General features: G+C 54.5%; 1 long non-coding RNA gene and 1 other non-coding gene across 2 annotated transcripts; both read right to left on the minus strand.

The window, feature by feature from the left end:
- Positions 1 to 3,593: 3,593 nt before the first annotated feature.
- LOC141582537 (uncharacterized) lies at positions 3,594 to 4,908 on the minus strand. The gene is made up of 3 exons (XR_012515386.1): positions 4,849 to 4,908; positions 4,589 to 4,666; positions 3,594 to 3,650 (listed from the first exon to the last, which is right to left on the minus strand). It is a non-coding gene; the product is annotated as an uncharacterized LOC141582537 (long non-coding RNA).
- A 550-nt stretch (positions 4,909 to 5,458) lies between these two features.
- Positions 5,459 to 5,565, minus strand: LOC141583823 (U6 spliceosomal RNA). The gene has a single exon (XR_012516719.1). It is a non-coding gene; the product is annotated as a U6 spliceosomal RNA (small nuclear RNA).
- Positions 5,566 to 21,224: the final 15,659 nt, after the last annotated feature.

Consider the following 21,224-nt stretch of genomic DNA (forward strand, 5'->3'; position numbering starts at 1 on the left):
CAAAGCCAGGTGCCATCTGCTGTGCAGTGGGGTTGTGCTGCACTCTCCCTCCTGCAGGCTCCAGGCTGTTGCTGTCGTCGTCCAGGCTCACCTCATAAAATTCTTTGGAGAGAGGGAGGTGGGGGTCTGAGCACAGTGCCAGCCTCCCCTGCTCCTGCCTGCCCACCCCGCCTGAGGGCTCTGCTCACCATCCTTGTCAGCAGCACCGAGCCCCTGGGGGGCTGTGGCCCCTGGAGTGGACTCATGAGCAGGGTGCTGGACCTCGTGGTCGATCATAAGCGGCATCACTGGCCCCTGCAGCTCCAGCAGCTCCACCTGGAGATAGGGGTGCTCAGCTTCCATGCCGGTGCCGGCACCCACGCTCACGCCCGCCCCCATCCCCTCACCCCCGCAGAGAGGCTGTACACCTTACCTTCATCGCCTCCTCGGCCTGGGACAGCATGCTAACATCCTTCTTCTTCCGGTGCTGGGTCTTGGCCACTGCCCTCTCACGGTCATTTGGTTTGACGGACTTTCCTGCGGAAGGACAGGCTCAGAGGCTGGGCCCCTCCACCACCCTGCAGCTCCCCTGCCCTGCCCCGGCCTCCTGCTCACTTATCATGTCTCTCTCTCCGGAGAGCTGGATCAGTCCGAGTTCTAGTTTTTCCACCCGCTCCTTGAGGTCCTCATTCTCCTTCATGATGGCCATGAAGTCTCTCTGGAGCCAAAATAATGGGGTCACATCTCGGCAGCGACCTGCCCCACCCCCAGCCTTCATGGCCCCTGCCAGGACTCACTCACCTGCAGCTCGTCGATGGCTTCCTGCAGGGCCCGCTGGGTCTCCCCACACCCACACTTGCTCCCAGTCCCTGTGGCCACGGCCGCTGCCTCTGGCTCCCTCAGGGCCGAGGCCACCGGGTGAGCCTGCTGCTGGCAGCACACCTGTTGTTGCTGGAGCTGCTCACAGAGCCGTGCCTGCTCCTCCTGGGCACCGGCTCCAGCAGCGTTCAGAAATGGCACCTGAAGGCAAGAGGGGACCGTTCTTGTAGGGGCATACACAGGACAGACGGGACAGGGAGGTGGAGCGCAGCCCCTTCTCTTGGGGCCTCAGAGAGTGCACCTGTCAGTCACGAAGGTGTCTGACCACCGGCTCCTGGAAGGGGTGAGGGTCCAGAGGAATCAGAAAGTGGAGAAACCAAGAGCATAAGGGGGTCTGGGAGGGACCACAGAGGAAGGTGGCCTGCCCAGGCGCCAGGCCCCTGGCTCCAGCCTAAGAGACTGCCTCCCTTGCCTAGAACCCCACGCCTCCTTCCCCAGCCTCAAATCTCACGTCCTTCCTTCCACCATTTAAACTGTAGGCCACAGACTGGTGGAAAAGCAGAGGGAGCCGACCACCATCTGCCAAGTCTGCTACGTGCCTAATGCTTTCCACGCATCATCTCATTTAATCCTCAGCACCCACGCGAGGAAAACGCTAACTTCCTTTGGAAGTTAAAGAAACAGAGACTAGAGATGCGAAGTCGTCGAATGGTGACCAGTGGAACCCAGGCTGGAATCCAGTTTGGATCTAAGGAGACTTCCGTTTTGTTTTGATTTGATTTGATTTGTTTTGTTTTGAGACAGAGTGTCACTCTGCTGTGGCCCAGGCTGGAGATTCGTGGTGCAAACTCAGCTCACCGCAACCTCCAGCTCCCGGGCTCAAGCGATGCTCATGCCTCAGCCCCCTGCGTAACTGGGATTACTGGTGTGCGCCACAATGCCCAGCTTTGTTGTTGTGGTTGTTGCTGTAATTTTAGTAGAGGTGAGCCTTTGCGATATTGGCCAGGCTGGTCTCAAATTCCTGCCTCAGCCTCCCAAAGTGCTGGGATGACAGGGGTGAGCCACCGCACCCAGCACAAAGAGCCTCTCACACCACTGTCTCTTGCCCTATGACTGGGGGGCTCCATGCCTCGAGCTGGGATGATGATGTCCAGACCTGGGAGGAGCCCAGGGTTACCTGCCTCTAAAAGTCAGAGGGCACGAAGCCAGAAACGGTCACAGGACTGTCCTGGAGGGTGTGGGGTCACCTGCCCCCAGGGTGGAGCTGCCTGTGGCCTTGCACCTCCCCTCCCCAGAGGCCGGTGCCTGCCTCCCAGCCCTCCCGGATGGGACGGAGAGTACCGTCTCCTGTTCATCGAGCTTCTCCTGCAGCTCCTTTCCTTCCTGCTCCAAATGCAGTGCACTCCTGTTCTCGTTCTTCTGGACAGAGAGAAGCAATCAGCGGCCACCCACTGCAGCTGGAGACCCCAGAACCTGGTGTCTGCCTCCCATGGCACCGGGAAGGGTGGAGTCAGGTTAGAAAAATTGTCTCCTTTCTCCCACAGCCATCAGAGCAGGGCTGTGGCTCACAGGTGGCTTTAGGAGCCCTATTTCATATACTCCCCCATTTTACAGGTGGGAAAACAAAGGCCTGGAGGGCTGGGGAGGAGGGCAGGCTCCCCAGGTGGGCAACACACCAGCTCCTCCTCCTGCTCCTGGAGCCCCTCCTGCTCAAGAAGCCTCTCCTCCTGTTCTCTCAGCCTCACCTCCTGCTCCCGGAGCCTCATTTTCGCCTCCTGCAGTCTCTCCTGTTCCTGCAGCTTGTCTCTCAGGTACTTGGTTTCAGTTTTTAGGTTTTTCTCCAAGTCAGAGGGCCCTGCTGGGGGCTTCAGGATTGGGGGTTCAGCTGAGAAAGGAAGCAGACGATAAGGGCCTCTGGATTCTCAAAACAAAAAACAAAAAAAAAAACTCTTCTGGGTGCACAGCTCCTCTCAGGCTCCCCAAACCTGCCCTCACTGCTAATGATTCCTCAACCCCAAATGGTAGCCAGTCTTCCGAGCCACTTTCAGATCGAGAGCACCGTGTGTGGCGGACGACGGGAACACTTCCCTCTTTCTGATGGGGACACTGAGGCTCGTGGAGATTACGAGACTTGCCGCCTCCTGGCACAGACCTCTTTCCCTCTGCCTCAAAGCCCTTCCAGACACCCACCTCCCTGGGGCACCCTAAGCCACCCCCACAGCCCTCTGATGCCAGTCCTGCTGCCAGGTCATGCCAGCCCCATCTTACCCAGATGGTTTTGTAGGTGGGCAAGGCTCCTCTTCAGCTCCTCGATTTTAATTGCGTCCTGGCTTTTCTCCATTTTGAATATTTCCATCTGCCCAAAGCACAGGGGGAAAGGGCCCTGGAGAGAGGGGCTGGTGGCTGGACAGGCTACCATCTCCCTCTCCGCCCCCAGCTCCACAAAGCCCAGTCCCGTGACCACCCCTGGCTGGACTATTCTCATTTTACAGATGCCCAGGAAGATCCAGGGAGCTATCTAAGGAGCGGGGCTGAAGGGTCAGCTCTCACTTCTCCTGCCATTTTCAGCAATTGCTGCTGCCACCGCGCCTTCTCTGTTTTGAGTTGTTGAGCGTATGCGTCTCTTTCTAGCTGAACTTTCTTAAGACACTCCGTCACCTGCAAGAATGGGCCCGGAAGTTAGGAAGGGCTGTCACGGGTCCTCACCTGCTCCTGGCCACCTGGGGTCATTTTCCTTCCACATCCCTCCCTCTGCAAAGTCTCACCTCCGCCAACTGTGCTTTGAGCAGTTCCCGCTCCTGTAGAAACTGCTGTAACTGCTGCTCAAGGACTGCTTCACAGCGGCTCGAGGGCTGGAGGGTGGAGAGGGAGAAGCTTCAATCTGTTGAGCCTGGGCCATTCCACACGGTGCCCCTTAAAAGGGCTAGGGCTGGGCTTAATACACAACTCGGTCAGTAAAGATCAAGGCCCATGGTCTGGATTTGAAAAGAACTCAGTAAAGTTGGAAGGGACAGGCAAAGAGATCAAATTTACAGCTGGCTCACAGAGGCCCAGAGAGATCAGATCATATTCTATTGTTATTCCTGTTATTACTACCGCTGTTGGAACCTTTATCGAGTGGGTCACCAGGTAGCACGGTAATGATCCCATTTAAGCTCACAACCACCATGTGAGGCAGTCACTACCATTACCTCTACTGTGTAGATGGAAAACAGGGAGCATTAGAGGTTAGGTGGTTGCTTAAGATCATTAGACAGAGCTGGGACTTGAACACCCAGGTCCATCTGATCCTCTAAGTCCATTTTTTTTTCCTGCCGGGGATGGGGGCACAGACAGGAAGGGGGAAATTAACCTTCTGCTCACTTTTTGAAAGGATGATACATTCACATAGTCCAAAACTCAGAAGGTACAGAAGGGAAGTATCTCCCAGCCACCCGTGCTCTCCTGAGTTTTTCACAAATCCTTGCAGACAAGTTTTATGTATATTATCATCGTATGTACACACATGCGTGCACACACACACACACACACACACACATTTCCTCTCTCTACACAAATCGTAACATCCCAAAGCTCCTCTTCTGTACCTTCACTGTCCACGTTCCCAGTCCCCCACCTAGGACTTGGCCAAGCCACAGCCAGGTGAGGGCAGGACGGGCATTTGGCCTCTGAGCTCTGCGTCCAGTGCTGGCTCCCCATAGCGCCCTTCAAGTCACCCACAGCAGCCCCAAGGGGAAACTGGAGCCCAGGATTGGCGGCGTGGAATCAGGGGACCCCACCGGACTCTTACCAATACGTTGACGGTGTTATTCAGTTCACTGGTTGTGACGGAGCTCGAGTCCAGGGCTATTTGAGGTTGGTGTGCGCTCTGAGGCACATGCAGAGAGGAGGAGTTGGAGGAGGATCGGGGGAGAGGTAGAGAGAACAATCATTAGGGTTGGGGTGTGTGGGGGCTGTCTCGGCTGGCAGAGGGGCACCCAGCCGCCACTGTGGGAGGAGGGTGGAGGGCTGGCCTGCAGGGTCACTGTGCCTCAGCTCAGGGCCTCTTACCTCTGGATCTTTCATGGAGGCACATGGCGCAGGGCCCTCCTTGTGACCACCTGCCGCTGACTACAAGAGACGAGAGTGCACATGGAGATGTTCTGTCCCCTCCGTGTCCAAGCCTCTGACTTCCTGTCCTCCCCATCAGCTGGCAGCATTTTCCGTTCTGCCTCTCGGACCCTTTGTCCCAAAACTCCTTGTGCCAGCTCCTCTCATGGTTCTTATCTCCCACCATCCCACCCTGGGGCCCCTTCAGTGACTCTCAAAGGGACAGCCTGACAGCAAATGGCTGTGCTCATTGGGCTGGCTTCCCCTTGAGCCTGGGGATGAGGAAAACCAAACAGCAAGGACCATTTCCTGGGTGTCCTGGGTGTTTACAGCAGGCCATGTACTAGGGATCAACAAAAAAACAACAGCAATAACGAATCTCATTTCACCTTCACTAATGGAAGTCAGACAACACCACCTCTATTTTACAGATGTGAAAGGAGAGACCCAAAAAGCTCCAGCAACTTGCCCTAAATCATATCCCTAGCAGATTGAGAGGCTGGATTCAAACCCAGATTTCTTTTTTTTTTTTTTTTCTAGTTTATAAAATGTGATTTATTTTTTGAACTTTAAAAATATGGAACGCTTCACGAATTTGCGTGTCATCCTTGCGCAGGGGCCATGCTAATCTTCTCTGTATCGTTCCAATTTTAGTATATGTGCTGCCGAAGCAAGCACTGTTTTTTTTTTTTTAGACAGAGTTTCACTCTTGTTACCCAGGCTGGAGTGCAATGGCGCGATCTTGGCTCACTGCAACCTCCGCCTCCTGGGTTCAGGCAATTCTCCTGCCTCAGCCTCCTGAGTAGCTGGGATTACAGGCATGCGCCACCATGCCCAGCTAATTTTTTGTATTTTTAGTAGAGACGGGGTTTCACCATGTTGACCAGGTTGGTCTCGATCTCTTGACCTCGTGATCCACCCGCCTCGGCCTCCCAAAGTGCTGGGATTACAGGCTTGAGCCACCGCGCCTGGCCTCAAACCCAGAATTCTTAACCAGTACCCAGAAGTTCTTCCACAATCTTAGCAATTACCATCTACTGCCCCTTGGACCCCTTTTCCCAGGAAGCCTGGCCAGCCAAGACTCACATGGCATGGTGACTGGCCACCATCAGAAGCAGCTGTCTCAGGGCAATTGTTGTTTCTTTTCTTTCGTCTTCTCACTCGTGTTGGAACAGCAGGGCTGTTTCTTTGTTGAAATTCTTTTAACTGGGGGGAAAAAGAGCAGTAATGCCCATGAGAACTACAAACCCCTATGGTCACAACCTACCTTACAGTTTTTACAAAATACTGTTATACACCACCTGATTTAATGCCACCAACAACTCTATAAAGTGCTGTGACAATCACTTAGTGACTGAGAGGGACTGATATCATGGCAAAAAAGAAAAAAAAAAGAAAAAAGAAGAAAAAGCAATACTAGACCTTAAACTCATTCCTCTGACTCCAAGCTCTGGGGTTTTGCCACGAATCAGCAACTGCCAGAGACCAAAACCACAGGCAGAGGCAGAAAAGTCACCATTAAGTAGGCAGGAACTGTACGCCGTGTGGTTTAGAGTCATACGGCCTCACACGTCTGTTAGTGTTAAGAAGAGCATCAGCACCTCTCACACTTTTATATCAATGTGTCCCCATGGCAGAAGGCAGCCTTTCTGTTAAATCTGGGAATTCACCAGAAAGAGGACAACCCAAGTCTCATTTCAGAGAGAAGTCTGGTATGCTGTTAGAAACCGATGTGACTGTCATCCCTAAGAACATTAATGTTTTTGCTGTCTCAAGAGACTCAAGGGAAACCGATGCTTCAGAAAGATGTCCCATGTTTATCACGTGGCATTCAAAGTAGCCCAGGTTGAGATGATATGAGGAAGATTCAAGCTGTCAAGTTCAATTTCCCAAGATCTGTTCCACAGAAGATGAGCAGACCTCACTCCAGAGGCCACTGACTGAAGGGCAGTCTGGTCCCAGAACCATGGGGAATTCGAATATGAGGTGGAGAACTCAGAAAGAAACATGAAAGTCTCTCTGGAGAGTAGAAGCCTGAGAGAAAACCAAACCAAACCCATTCTCCCACTGCCACCCAGAGACACTGTCAACGTTTAGAGCTCACGGGGGAAGTGCAGGCTTTCCACACTGTCAATGTCTATGTTAAGGGAGTGAGGCAGGCTGAAACCTCTTGCTGCATTCCCCTTCCAGCTGGAAATGTGTGCTGGGACCAGAGGAGCCAGAAATGGGATGAGAATGCGTAGGGGACTGGGTCCTAAGGTCAAAGGCTGGTCTTGTAGCAGCACTGATGGTTCCTAGGGGAACGGTGACATCACTACATTCCACTCCTCCTGGGGACCACATCAAGGACATGCCTCGGTCACTGCTCCCTGATGGGGGAGGGGATGCAGGGCTGGGACCCAGGTCCTTGGAGACGCCAGTCCAAAGAGCACAGGGAGGTCGCGCTGGGGGAGCAGGAGGGGAGGGCAGAGTCTGCAGCAGGAGCCCCAGGAGTCAGCAGCCCAAAGTCACCCAGAAATGACTGGTGAGGGTGGGGGCTGGGAGACCCGGGTCCTCAGAGACAGGAGCCCACAGAGCCCAGGGAGGTCCGGCTTGGGGCAGGAAAAGGTGAGGTCCAAGTAGGGAGCGGGGAGCCTCAGCGGTTACACATGCAATGTCACCCTGGGGTGATTGGCAAGGGCAGGGGCTGGGCTCCTTGCTGAAGGGGGGGGCTGACTGACAAGACGTTGGTAGGGGAGCCCAGAGGCCCGGGGTTGGGGGCCCGCCCAGCCTGGCGTGTCTCGGAAGTGTTATGGACTCTGGCAGCGGTCTTGCCGTCGGAGGGCATCTGCGTGCCTGTTACCTTCTTCCTAGCCGAGGCTAATTTCATCTGGCGAATTTCTTCTGACATCGCCATGGTGGGGTGGGCAGGGAGGGGCGGCTGGGGAGGGAGGGGGGGTTGGGGAGGGGGGTCGGGTTGGGGCCACATCGACACAATTCAGGGGAGCACTGGTGAGCAGCTCCGCTCTCCTGCCAGGCGGCTGTGTTGACTGAGCCAGAGGAGGCGTAACCAGGGCCGCGCTGGAATGTGGAATGGGGGCGTGGCCTGCATGCTGCAAGCCCATTGGTCAGTGAGGAAGATGAAAGGGAGAGGGGGCGTGGCCAGGCAGCTCCGGAGACACCTGCGGCATCCCAAGGAAAGCGTCCCCGGTAACCCCTGTCCCCGCCCACTCGGAGAGGGGAGGGGCCCCCCACTCCGGGAGAGGGGAGGGCCCGGCTTTTGCTTTTCAACTTTTCAATCTACCAGAGCCTGCAGCCCAGTGTTTGGGGAGGCGACTGTATGGGGAGATGACAGTGTGGGAAACTATCCTGCCTAGGCCGAGGCCTCATGGAGCCCAGGGCTCCCTAGGGCCAGGAGAGCGCTGGAGCGCACGCTGACACCCATGGAAACCTGAAATCCACACCCGCAGGAGACGAGGAAGGGGCGTTGAGCCTCCAATGCACCTGCAGCCAGGTGAGACAGGCACAGGTGGGCGCCAAGCACGTCTCCTGCCTGACCGTCCTCTCCTGCCTCCCCCAAGCAGAGGAGAAGTGCCAGCTGCCCATCAGCCCACTGGCTAGATTGAAGCCACTGAATCTGGGTCCCAACAGGCAGGTGTAACCCCTGACTGTCCCAGGCCCGGCCCAAGGCAGTCATGGCTCTGGTGAGGACCTGGCAGTCAGATGTGAGGTCCCCAAGTGGCTCTATAATCCTTTTAATGAGAATAATTAATGAAATGGGCAAGACCATCATGCTCAGCCGAGAACCTGTCGTGACCAGACAGAAGTCAGTTTGGTTCCAGGCCTGGCCCTGGAAAGATGGCGGACTGGGGGCAGCCACAGTGACGGGGAACGGAGGGACATGGGCGGCGTGGCCAAGGCTGTCAGCTCCTGCAGCACCTGCGGAACATCCGCCCAGGCCTGGCTCTGCACTCAGGCTTCTGCCTGGAGCCACAGGTGCCTGGACAGTGGCCTGAAGTACAGATGGTGGTAGGAAAAGCACTTCTGGCCACATGTGGGCACCTAAGCATGGCACAGAGGGGAATTGTGCCCCAAAGAGACCATAGAGGCCAAGAACTCAAGCAGATGTAACACCATTGTCCTGTGTCACATCAATTAAGTCAGATCCTGTCCTGACCCTGAAGCTGCAGCTCAGTCTACTTGAGACTCATAAAGAAATGTCAGTGCAGGGCAGGGGGCCGGGCCCAGCCTGCGACGTCCAGCAAAGCTGTGTGTTGGACAAGAATCTCTGAAGATGAGTCCAGGACAAGGACAGCTGTGCCTGGGCAGGGAGTGGGGGACATGCCCAGAGGCAGGAGGTGTGAGGACCTTTAACTAGGTGGGATGCCAGGTCAGCACGTGCAGAAGAGAAGGTGACATGGCAGCAGCTGTCTGAGGCCAGGCTATAAACCTAGGGACATCAGCCCACAGCTCATGTCTAGCTGAAACCATGCTGCTGCCCAGACACCATCCTTCAAATGCCAGAGGCAGGGCTGGGAGGGCCCCCAGACCCCTCTTCCCTATTGCCCCAAGCAGGTTCTCATGCCTCACCAGAAGGAAAGTGAAGCCTTCTATGGGTCACAGACTGCCAGGTTCTCTGTCACCAGGTTGAAGGGGCCGGGGGGCTGCAGCTGGGTGAGGAAGAACCCAGGTACCAGAGCTAGAAGGCGTTGGGGAAACCGTGAACAGGGCCAGGACCTGAGCTCTGCCTGGCTATGGTGACTCTGAACCAGGCAACCCTACCATAGTCTCAGTCTGTCACTCTGTCTCATGGGGATGTCGGCATTATTACCTTGGCGTCAAAGTCGGTAATCCAGGGAAACCAGAGTTCCCAGTAGGGACCAAGACCAAAGGATGGAGGGGTCTGGCCTGTCCCAGAAGGTCAGGCTGGACGAGGGGCTGTGTGAAGCCCGGGCAGCCGAGGCCCTTGCCCTTCAGGTTACAGGCATCTGTGTCCTCGTCTAGATCCTCATATGACATCCAGAGACCAACCCTAGGGACAATTCCTCCCAACTGGTAGCAGTGAGTCAATCCTGGTACTCACCGCACCAAAAGCTCTGAAATGAGGCGGCCTGTGGGTGAGGGTAAGACTCTTCAGGAAAAGGTTCTCAGCGGCGAGGAAGGTTTCAGCTGTGCCTTAGAGAAGCCAGAGGGGTAGGTGACAGGCCCCCTCACAAAGCCTGCCAGGGAACACAGGAGGGACACAGGTGTAGTGGTGGGAATGTTCTGGAAGACGGCAGGCAGCCTCCCACTCACTGATGGGACCGAGTGAGGTCAGGTCCACACGCCAGAAGCTGGATTCCACACACGGGTACACTTCGTTTCTTGTTTTAGAGACAGGGTCTTGCTCTGTTGCCCGGGCTGGAGGGCAGTGGTGCAATCATAGCTCACTGCAGCCTTGACCTCCTGGGTTCATGTGGTCCTCCCACCTCAGCCTCCTGAGTAGCTGGGACTACAGGTGCATGCCACCATGCCTGGTTGTATTTTTTGTAGAGACAGGGTGTTGCTATGTTGTGCAGCCTGGTCTCAAGTGAACTTTCCACCTCAACCTCCCAAGACACTGGGATACAGGGACAAGCCAGCGCTCCTGGCTCTGCTGCTGCATTTTGGTGGCCTTGGTGCACAGGAGGCATGAGCTGGGGGCAGAATCTGCTCCTGGACCTTTCCCAGGCTGGCACCCAGACTGACCACTGGGCTGCAGGAGGCAGGTGTAGAGAGAATGCAGCCAGCAGAGCCGGCTAGCCAGTGATGGAGACCCAGGCTGGGACTAGGAGACGGGGCTCCAACCCTCAGCCTAGTGGCCCTGCCAACCCCTTGAAATAAATAAATAAATGACCTAGTCTCAGGTATTCCTCTGGAGCAATGCAAAACAGACTGATACAGCCTCCACACTTGGTGTCCACTGGACCTGACCATTCGGGGAAGGGTTGCTCTTGACTCTGCCATTAACATCCGCACTACAGCAGAGTTGTTCCCCGGCTCTGCCTCAGTTTACCTCTCTCAGCTAAGCAGAGTAGGGATAATTGCTTCTCATGTGGGCCACAGGACAAAACAAAGCCCTGAGTCCCACAGGAAGGTAGGTGGGCCGTGTCCAAGGGAAGACAGACCTGGGGAAGTATTTTATGTCCTCAGGGTGGCAGAGGGACATGGAGAAGATGCCTCCTTTGTGGGCAAAGGAGAAGTGAAGGTAAGCAGAACGGCGCTGGACACCTGCCTCACCCCGACCTCCCCCACCCCACACCGGGCCCATTCCCACAGCCCCCAACTCAGGAGACACTGTTCTCCTTAGGGTCGGTGGGACTTCCCGGCTGAGCTGGGGAGGCTGACAGTCTGGATTCACGAAGGACAGCACGTAGTGTAGGTGATGCGCTGGACAGAAGTGGAGAGGGGACATGGCAGCTGTGGTGTCAGGTCTGGGGCTGCCAACGTGGTACCTGCCCTGGCCGTGGGCAGACCACGCTGCTCCTCCCTGCCACATGTGACCTCTAATTCTAAGGCATCCGAGTTCCAGGCCAGGACTGGAGCCATGCTCCCCTTGGGAACAAGGGACACAGTCCACACAGACTTCACCTGTGCTTTGGGCAAAGGCAGCTGCACAAATGAACAGGAGGGGCCCTGCTGGAGAGCAGGAACGGGCCTGGACTACTCAGACCTGCCTCTGTGACAGGCGGTCCCAGCCTGCAGTCAGACTCCTGAGAAGAAAGCTCGCTCAGCCAGGGAGCGGGGGGCGTGGGCTGCAGGAGTCTGTAGCCCCTCCCACCCAAGTGAGCTCCAGAGAAAAGATGCAGAAACAGCTGGTCTGGGTGGCTCACGCCTTTAAACCAGCACTTTGGGAGGCTGAGGTGGGAGGCTCACGAGTTCAGGAGTTCGAGACTAGCTTGACCAACATGGTGAAACCCCGTCTCTACTTAAAAATACAAAAATTAGGCAGGCCTGGTGGCGCGCACCTGTAATCCCAGCTATTTGTGAGGCTGACGCAGGAGAATTGCTTGAACCTGGAAGGCAGAGGTTATGGTGAGCTGACAGCGTGCCATTGCCCTCCAGCCTGGGTGACAGAGTGAGACTCTGTCTCAAAAAAATAAAAATAATAATAATAATAAAGATGCAGAAACAGCAGGTGCTCCTCCCAGCTCCAGGCTGCTTCCTGGTGTGGCCTCAGAGACCCAAGATGAGTCAAGATGGGGCTGCCAGCAGCTGGGGGCGGGAGAAAGCTGGGTCCCCAGGGTGGATGCCCAGCAGGGACATGCAGGTGTGGGGAGTGCTAGGTCCTCAGGGCTGAGCCCCTTCTGTCCAGGGGGCACTGGTGACATGCCTGCTGCTGAGCTCAGCCCAAGGAGTCAGAGCCTGGTGGCAAGTAGCCTCTCTGCTTGTGAAGATAGTCCTGGGGTCGTTACCCCTCTGCCCAGGCTCAAGCATCCAGGCTGTGGAAGGGCCAGCATTCAGAAAGAAGGGAACTGTGGGTGTGGATTCCCTGGCAGTCAGGGGCCTTGGTGCACGGAGTCCCCTAAGAGGGTGAAAGCCCCCTTCTCACTCCACAGCAACGCTGTGAGAAGGAATTGTAGGGTTTTGGGCTGTGGACCCTCCCCACCCCCACCCTTGGGACACTCTGGGTTAATTAAGAGCTGACTTTGGTCTCGCCTTCCCTACATGGTCCTTGGGGCCTGCTGGGTCCCCACCTCCAACCCCAGGAGTTTGCTTTCGGAGAGGTGCAGGGATACATCCCCTCTCTGTCCCGATGCCAGAAACCCCACATGACAGCCTTCTTCCTTCAGCCAAGGCAGCTCCAGTTATGCCGTGAGAACTGTGGCCTCAGGGCGCACCCATCATCACCTCCCATGCGTGATTCAGTGCCTCAGCTTCCTCTTGGGGACCATTCCCAAGAGCAACGTGGAGTGAGGACGGGCCTGAGCCTCCTTCACCGGGGCCTAGGCCACACCCTTCTCCCCTTCAGATGGAGCAGCCAGCTCTCAGAGAGGGCATCACGGGGTTCCTGGAAGGGAAGTGAGTCAAGGGAGGACCCCCCCGGGTGAATCAGTGCTGGATCCCCAGGCTCCCCGTTCCTGTCTGCAGGGACCAGATCCCCTGAGATTTCAGGGCCTGAGGGAAGGGCTGGGCCTCCAGGGAGATGGGAAGGGAGCATCCAGGGTGACCGGGGCGGTCAGCTCATCCAGGCCCAGCCTCCAGCCAAGGAGGGATTCCAACGCTCCCACCTCCCTGGGCTTCAACTGAGAGCCATTCCCAAATCCCTTCTCAGCCCCGACAACACGCGGGCATGGTGCTGGACTCTCAGGGGCACGAGGAAATCGAGAGGCTCAACTTAGGCTCATTCAGGAGGCAGAAAGGCAAATTTGATCTCAAACAGCAAAGATGTGGCTGGAAAGTACCACGGGGAGAAAGTCAGGGGCACGCTGGGGCGGGACACAGGGTGGTCCTGGAACCGAGCGTCGGTGGATGGGAAGGGAGTCAGTACTCCAGGCAGGGGCGCTGACTCAGAGGCACCAGGTGGGCGTAAGCAGAGGGGTGTTGAGACAGGAAGGCCAGCAGCCTGGCTGGGAGGCATATTTCAAGCACAGGCCAGGGAGAGCCACTGGGCTGGGGCACGGAAGCCTTAAATGGCAAAATGAAGCCCACAGCCTATGCCTTGTTGGCCAAGGAGAAGCCACAAGGGTTTTAGGGCAGGAGAGCGGCGTGGTGCGGTGGGGTTTTATAATGTTCCACCATCCCCTGCCTTTAGGACTCCGAAATGAGGAGTGGGTGAGAGAGCTCCCGTCCAAAGACCCATCTCTGTCCCCACACCTGGCCCAGCTCCATGTCCTGATGTCTGCAGTAGGGGCAGCCCCTGCCTGAGGAAGGCATCCCTCCCAAAGGCGTGCACCACCTTATCCAGCTAATTCTGTAGTTTTTGTAGAGATGGGGTTGTGCCATGTGGCCCAGGCTAGTCTTGAACTCTTGGGCTCAAGCAATCCTCCTGCCTCAGCCTCTCAAACTGCTAGAATCACAGATATGGGCCATCACATTCAGCTCCCCCTTTTCTTAAATAATTCTTAAAAAAAAAATAAGATTAAATCATAAAATAAAGTTGTGTTTTTTGGGAAAATGACATAAAATTTCCATGACAGCTGAAATTAAAATAGTTTATTTCTAGATTTTCTGCTGTGTGTGTGTGTGTGTGTGTGTGTGTGTATGTGTGCATACATGTGCACACTGGTGTGTATACATGTACACACCCTGTGTGTACTTGCTGTATGCTGTGTGTGTGTGTGTGTGTGTGCACATGTACCTCAAGAAATACACACCCTGTGTGTACTTGCTGTATGCTGTGTGTGTGCACATGTACATCAAGAAATACACACCCTGTGTGTACTTGCTGTATACTGTGTGTGTGTGTATGCACATGTACATCAAGAAATACACACCCTGTGTGTACTTGCTGTATCTACTGGGTCAGTCTGCACATGTCTGACAATTTCCAGCACACAAACACTCTACATAGCCCAATTTCCAGGCAGCCAAGACTGAAGCCGCAGTCTCCTTCTGGGTTCAATTTGAATGAAACTGAATGCTGGGTGCAGGTAGATGCATGTAAATATAGCCCGGGGCTGGGGGCCTCCTGGACCATGTGTGTCCTGAGCCCCACATGGGAGTGGGCAGGAAGTGGGTCTCACCCACGTCTACTGTCCTCAGGCAGAGCCTGGCCCTGGGACATGAGCTCAGTGGGTGCTGCCGCTTTGTTGAATTCACCTCAGACCCCGCTTCCCCGCCATCCACTTATAAGGTTCCCGGGGCCTTGAGACCTCTGTCCTTGCAAGAACAGAATGCGATGACACAGCTCACACAAACCTGCTGGTGGCTTCCTACAATAAAAGGCTATAATTTTCTAGTTCAAAAGAGTCTACCAAGTGACTAGCACAGCGAATGAAGACAGATCTACAAGAAGGCACATCAGAAATTGCGGAAAAGGACTAAGGATAGAGAGAAAATCCTGAAACCTTCCAGAGAGAAAAGACAGGTCATATACAAAGAATCAAGACTCAGCATGACACCGACTTCTTCCCAACAACACTGGGAGCTAGAAAATAATAGAGCAACATTTCCCAAGTGAGGAGAAGTTACGTGTAAATTAGAGCATGATTTCCAGCCAAACTATTCATCAGGAGTAGGGGCAGAACAATGACATTCTAAAATACGAGAGGGTCAGAAAGCTTGACTTCCCTTCACTCTTTCTCTGGAAGCCACTGGAAGACCCGCTGCAGTGCCTGAGAGAGTAGAGCAGGGAAAGACCACCTGGGGCCGGGGAACAGGAAATGCACACAGCAGGGGCAGCAGGAAATTCACAGGGCGGTGCAGACGTGCCAGGATGCCAGCCCTGCCGCGGGCTGAGAGCTGAGTCCAGTTTGGAGCAGAAGGATGGAGGGCAAGGGAGAGAGGGAAGCCTCCAGGGAAAACACAGAGCCGAAAGAGCACCCAGGGCTTCTTAGTCTTTGGATAATGACCACTAGGCATTTGATAAATTGATTGGAGCATCTGAAAAAGTTGGTAATTGGTAAAAAAAAAAAAAAAAAAAAAAAAAAAAAAAAAAAAAGCTGATAAATACCAGAGGAAGTAGCAAATGAGTTTAAAGTGATAGCCTCTGGGAATTAGAACTCAGAGACAAGAAAGGAACGGGCGGAGGAAATGCTTTTTGATATAAACCTCTTATTTCCATTTTGTTATTTCTTCTTCTTGTTTTACTGAGAATTTCTTGCTCCAGATACAATTTTGTTCTTAACTCTGTATCTATGATTTTGATCGGAATTAAATATAATGTTGTGAGTTCTGGAGACCTTTGTACAGCATGATGACTATAGCTAATAATAATGTATACTTGAAAATTGCCAAGACAGTAGATTTGTTGTTATTATTATTATTATTATTATTTTGAGATGGAGTTTCGTCCTGTGGCCCAGCCTGGAGTGCAGTGGTGTGATCTCAACTCACTGCAACCTCTGCCTCCTGGGTTCAAACAATTCTCCTGCCTCAGCCTCTCGAGTAGCTGGTACTACAGGTGCACGCTTGGCTATTTTGTGTGTGTGTGTGTGTTTTTAGTAGGGATGGGGTTTCACTGTGTTAGCCAGGTTGGTCTCGATCTTCTGACCTCGTGATCTGCCCACCTCGGCCTCCCAAAGTGCTGGGATTACAGGCATGAGCCACCGTGCCAGGCCTGCTTTTATTATTTTTAATCAACACATAATTGTATATATTTATGGGGTACAGTATATTTTTATACATGTATATCATGTGTAATAATCAAATCGTAATTAGAATCTCCACCACCTCAGACATTTATTATTTCTTTGTTCTGGGAGCATTCAAAATCCACTCTTCTAGCTATTTAAAAATATATAATAAAATGTAATTAATTATAGTCGCCCTACAGTGCTATAAAGACACCAGAACTGTTCCTCCTATCTAGCTGTACTCTGTTTTTTGGTTTGTTTTTTTCCCCGGGCAGAGTCTCAATCTGTCCGCATGGCTGGAATGCGGTTGTGCAATTGCAACTCACTGTAGCCTTGACCTCTTGGGCCCAAGCGATCCTTCCACCTCAGCCGCCCAAGTAGCTGGGACCACAGGCATGCACCACCATGCCTGGCTAATTTTTCTTTCTTTTTTTTTTTTTTTTTTTTGTAGAGATTGGATCTCCCTATGTTGCCCAGCCTTGTCTCAAATTCCTGGATCAAGTCATCCTCTCAAAGTACTAGGACTACAGGCATGAGCCACTATCCTCAGCCATGTGCTCTTGTATCTGTTAACCTATTGGCCAACCTTTGGCTACCCTCTCCCCCTTACCCTTCCTCACCTCTAGTAAACACTATTCGAAGCAAACAGATCTTAAATGTTCTTAACACAAAAACAATAATAATAAATGTATGTGAAGTTATTAAAATGTTAATTAACTTGATTTAATCATTCTACAATGTTCGCATGTATCTAAACATCACACTGAACACCATAAATATAAACAATTTTTAGTTGTCAATTATACTTTAATAAAAATGAGGGAAGAATTGAATATAATGTTAAGACCAAAAAAATTGCAAAACCTAAAATAATTAATAATCTAGTTCAGACCAGCCTTGTGCAGATGAGGTCAGTGAAGTACAGAGAGGTGAACCGACTTGTCTGATCTCACGCAGCAAGTCACGGGCAGAACTTGACCTGAAATCCAAAGCCAAGCGTTGCCTGTTACCGCCAGGTCCTTCAGTCCAGCCCTCCCGGATCTGCCTTGGGAGTCAGTACTGGCGACAAAGGGAATAGAGAGGAACATCCCTAGCGCTCTCCACTCAGATTGACATTCACACTGAGCCAGGGCGGCCGCAAGAAACAGTGCAAGTCCCAGGAGTGCTCACCCCAACCCTTTTCCCCGCCCCGTCCTCTCTCATAACCAACTTCAGCTGAAAGGTCTGAGAAGAAAGGGGAGTCTCACAGCTCTCATCGGGTGTAAATGACTTCCACCGTGAGTTTTATTTTATTGAGACATAACTCCAACAGTTTGACGGCTAGGAGGGCAGGCGGTCGGATGAAGACAGAGGGGAAACTGCCTAGGGGTCACGCAGAAAGTGGAGGCCCCGAGGCCCTGAGTAATTTCATAAAGAAGACTTCAGGAAATTCCGGCACCGAGGTTTCTCCTCTGCACGACCCGGGACCCACAGGGCCCCACGTTCTGACAGATGTTGTTTGTCAGACAAATCGCACTCCCTCGTGCTTCGTTCCTGTTCCTTGGAGAGCTCCCAGGTCACACAGAATTGAGATAATCTCCCGACCTCGCTGCCACGCTCACAGACACTCATGTTTTGGTTTGCAATGTAGTCTTACATGGATCAGTATTAGATTTTCATGGTGCTCTTTGCATTTTGCAACTATTACTCAAGCTGGAGATCCTAAAAGAGCACTAGCCTGGCCGGGCGCGGTGGCTCAAGCCTGTAATCCCAGCACTTTGGGAGGCGGGTGGATCACGAGGTCGAGAGATCGAGACCAACCTGGTCAACATGGTGAAACCCCGTCTCTACTAAAAATACAAAACATTAGCTGGGCGTGGTGGTGCGTGCCTGTAATCCCAGCTACTAAGGAGGCTGAGGCAGGAGAATTGCCTGAGCCCAGGAGGCGGAGGTTGCGGTGAGCCGAGATCGCGCCATTGCACTCCAGCCTGGGTAACAAGAGCGAGACTCTGTCTCAAAAAAAAAAAAAAAAAAAAAAAAGAGCACTAGCCTTAGGCCCCGGGGTTCCGGTCTCAGCTGAGAGACCGTGAGCACGCCACCAGCCCACTCGGATCCTGTGTCCCCGGTGGATAATCACCTACGTTCCACCAGTCGGGGGGCCGCAGAGAAAAGCGCCCAGTGTGTGCCCGGGACACAGTAGGAGCTTCGCAAGCTTACGTTCTCCTGCTTCCGCCATCCAGATGCATTAGGGGAAGACAGGCACGTGGGGAAGGGCGCCTGGGAGACTCCAGCTGCGCGCTTCACAAGCCATCAACGAAAATTCTGCATCAGGCTTCAGTTTCCCGTCCGCAACGCGAGCCCAGACAGGAGCGGGCAGGAAGAGGAGGCGCGTCTGTTGGTTCAAGCTGGGCGCGTCTGATCGCGCCATGCGGGCTTCACGGCCGGGTCCAGCGCACGCCCCAGCCCCGGCTTCCCGCTCCCGGAGCGGCTCTCGGTCCAGCCCAGCGCTGCGCAGGGTCCGGGCGGGCGGCGGGCGGCGGGCGGCGGGGCGGAGAGACGCAGTTCCGCGCACGACCTGCAGGCGGCAGCAGAGCGGCGCGGGAGCCGAGGGTCCGCCCGCCCGGCCTTGCCGGAGACCCCCGCGGGGCGCGGCGGGGCGGAGAGACGCAGTTCCGCGCACGACCTGCAGGCGGCAGCAGAGCGGCGCGGGAGCCGCGGGTCCGCCCGCCCGGCCTTGCTGGAGACCCCGGCGGGGCGCGGCGGGGCGGAGAGACGCAGTTCCGCGCACGACCTGCAGGCGGCAGCAGAGCGGCGCGGGAGCCGCGGGTCCGCCCGCCCGGCCTTGCTGGAGACCCCGGCGGGGCGCGGCGGGGCGGAGAGACGCAGTTCCGCGCACGACCTGCAGGCGGCAGCAGAGCGGCGCGGGAGCCGCGGGTCCGCCCGCCCGGCCTTGCTGGAGACCCCGGCGGGGCGCGGAGGGGCGGAGAGACGCAGTTCCGCGCACGACCTGCAGGCGGCAGCAGAGCGGCGCGGGAGCCGCGGGTCCGCCCGCCCGGCCTTGCTGGAGACCCCGGCGGGGCGCGGCGGGGCGGAGAGACGCAGTTCCGCGCACGACCTGCAGGCGGCAGCAGAGCGGCGCGGGAGCCGCGGGTCCGCCCGGCCTTGCTGGAGACCCCGGCGGGGCGCGGCGGGGCGGAGAGACGCAGTTCCGCGCACGACCTGCAGGCGGCAGCAGAGCGGCGCGGGAGCCGAGGGTCCGCCCGCCCGGCCTTGCTGGAGACCCCGGCGGGGCGCGGCGGGGCGGAGAGATGCAGTTCCGCGCACGACCTGCAGGCGGCAGCAGAGCGGCGCGGGAGCCGCGGGTCCGCCCGCCCGGCCTTGCTGGAGACCCCCGCGGGGCGCGGCGGGGCGGAGAGATGCAGTTCCGCGCACGACCTGCAGGCGGCAGCAGAGCGGCGCGGGAGCCGCGGGTCCGCCCGCCCGGCCTTGCTGGAGACCCCCGCGGGGCGCGGCGGGGCGCGGGGCGCGGCGGGGCTGCGGGTCGGTGCACAGCGCCCGCGGTGGACGCGGGGCCTTCCGGCTGGTTTCCTCTCCAGCGGGTTGATCGTCCAAATCCAGACGCTTCGGAGGGCGAAACGGGCACTACCGTAATTGCACCGGGACGCAGACGTAACCTCAGCTGCACCTTGCAAACCAGAACACGTGGTCGCCCTGCCCGCTGGTCGCCTTTCCTTCCTTGTCCCATTCTTCCTTTTAATTCTTTTTATTTATTAAAAAACACGCAGCATTCTGTTTTCCCCAAGCACCACCGTCTTTGAAAACGCCCTTGCCATCGGGATGTTTTCAACCACACATCATCTGTTTCGCTTCTTGAGCCTGAACAGGCGCGCTGAACCCACCCCAGGTAGATTTAGCTTCCAGTCGGAAGACTCTGCTCCCCGGCTTACCATCCCCAGGACTCGGGAATTAAAAGTATCAGGCGTGGCACAGTGACCCTTACCTCAACTGGGGTGCCTCTTTGCTAAATGCATTTCTGTAATTTTGTTCTGAGTGCTCCTGGCCTTTATCTCTTTGAATTGACGTATATTAGTTTATCGCATTGCAAGTAGACAAGCCCCATTAAGCAGGATTCTTACATTTCAAGATCATCCCGTTACTCCATTCAACCCCAAATTAGCATGCCATTTATCCCCTTGTTTCGGAACCCTCTTCACTTAATAGTCTCATAAGCATCCATCCACTGCAAAAAGAACTCAAACTGTTCTCACTTCCATTTTTAGTTGATTCATTCATATCCAAAGAATGATTTGTCTGGGGGAGTCATTAGCAGAGAACTGTGCCCTTAAATTTATTTTTATAGCTGGATTCTGCTAGTTAATATCTCTCTGTCAGTTTCACATTGCAATAAATTACTATGGGTCTCTGTCTTAACCTAAAATCTAGGTTAGAAATTTGATCTTATCTGAATAAGATATTAATAGATAGTGTGAAACTTTTTAAATTTGCTGAAACTTCTCAGCTGACACTCATGGTCACAAATATGAAGCTAAGCAAGCAGAAAATGGGGCTGCAAATAACTCTTAAAATACCATGTTTAGAGACAGGATTTTCCTTTTTTTCTCCTTTTTTAGTAAAGTATATTCGCTATGGTTGGAATGTTTGTATCTCCTCCAAAATTCATGCTGGAACTTAAACTCCAATGTAGACAGTATTAAGAGGTGGAGTCTTTAGGAGCTGATTAAGTCATCAGGGAAGAACTTCCTCGCGAATTGAATTAGTGGCCTTATGAAAGGGCTGGAGGAAGCCGTCTCGTTCAGCTTTCTTATCTTGCTTCTCTGTCCCTTCCAGCATGTTAGGACGCAGCATTCCTTATCTCTGGTGGACTCGGCATTCAAGGTGCTATCTTGGAAGCAGAGAGCAGCCCTCAGTAGACTACAGACCTGCTGGCGCCTTGATGTTGGACTTCCCAGACACCAGAACTGTGAGAAATACATTTTTGTTCTTTACCCATTACCCAGTCTCAGATATTTTGTTACAGCAGCACAAATGGACTTTGACAGTATCTTTTTATTTTTATTTTGAAAGATGGGGTTTCACCATGTTGGTCAGGCTGGTCTTGAACTC

Source organism: Saimiri boliviensis, chromosome 2 (assembly GCF_048565385.1).
Source record: "Saimiri boliviensis isolate mSaiBol1 chromosome 2, mSaiBol1.pri, whole genome shotgun sequence".
NCBI lineage: Eukaryota > Metazoa > Chordata > Mammalia > Primates > Cebidae > Saimiri > Saimiri boliviensis.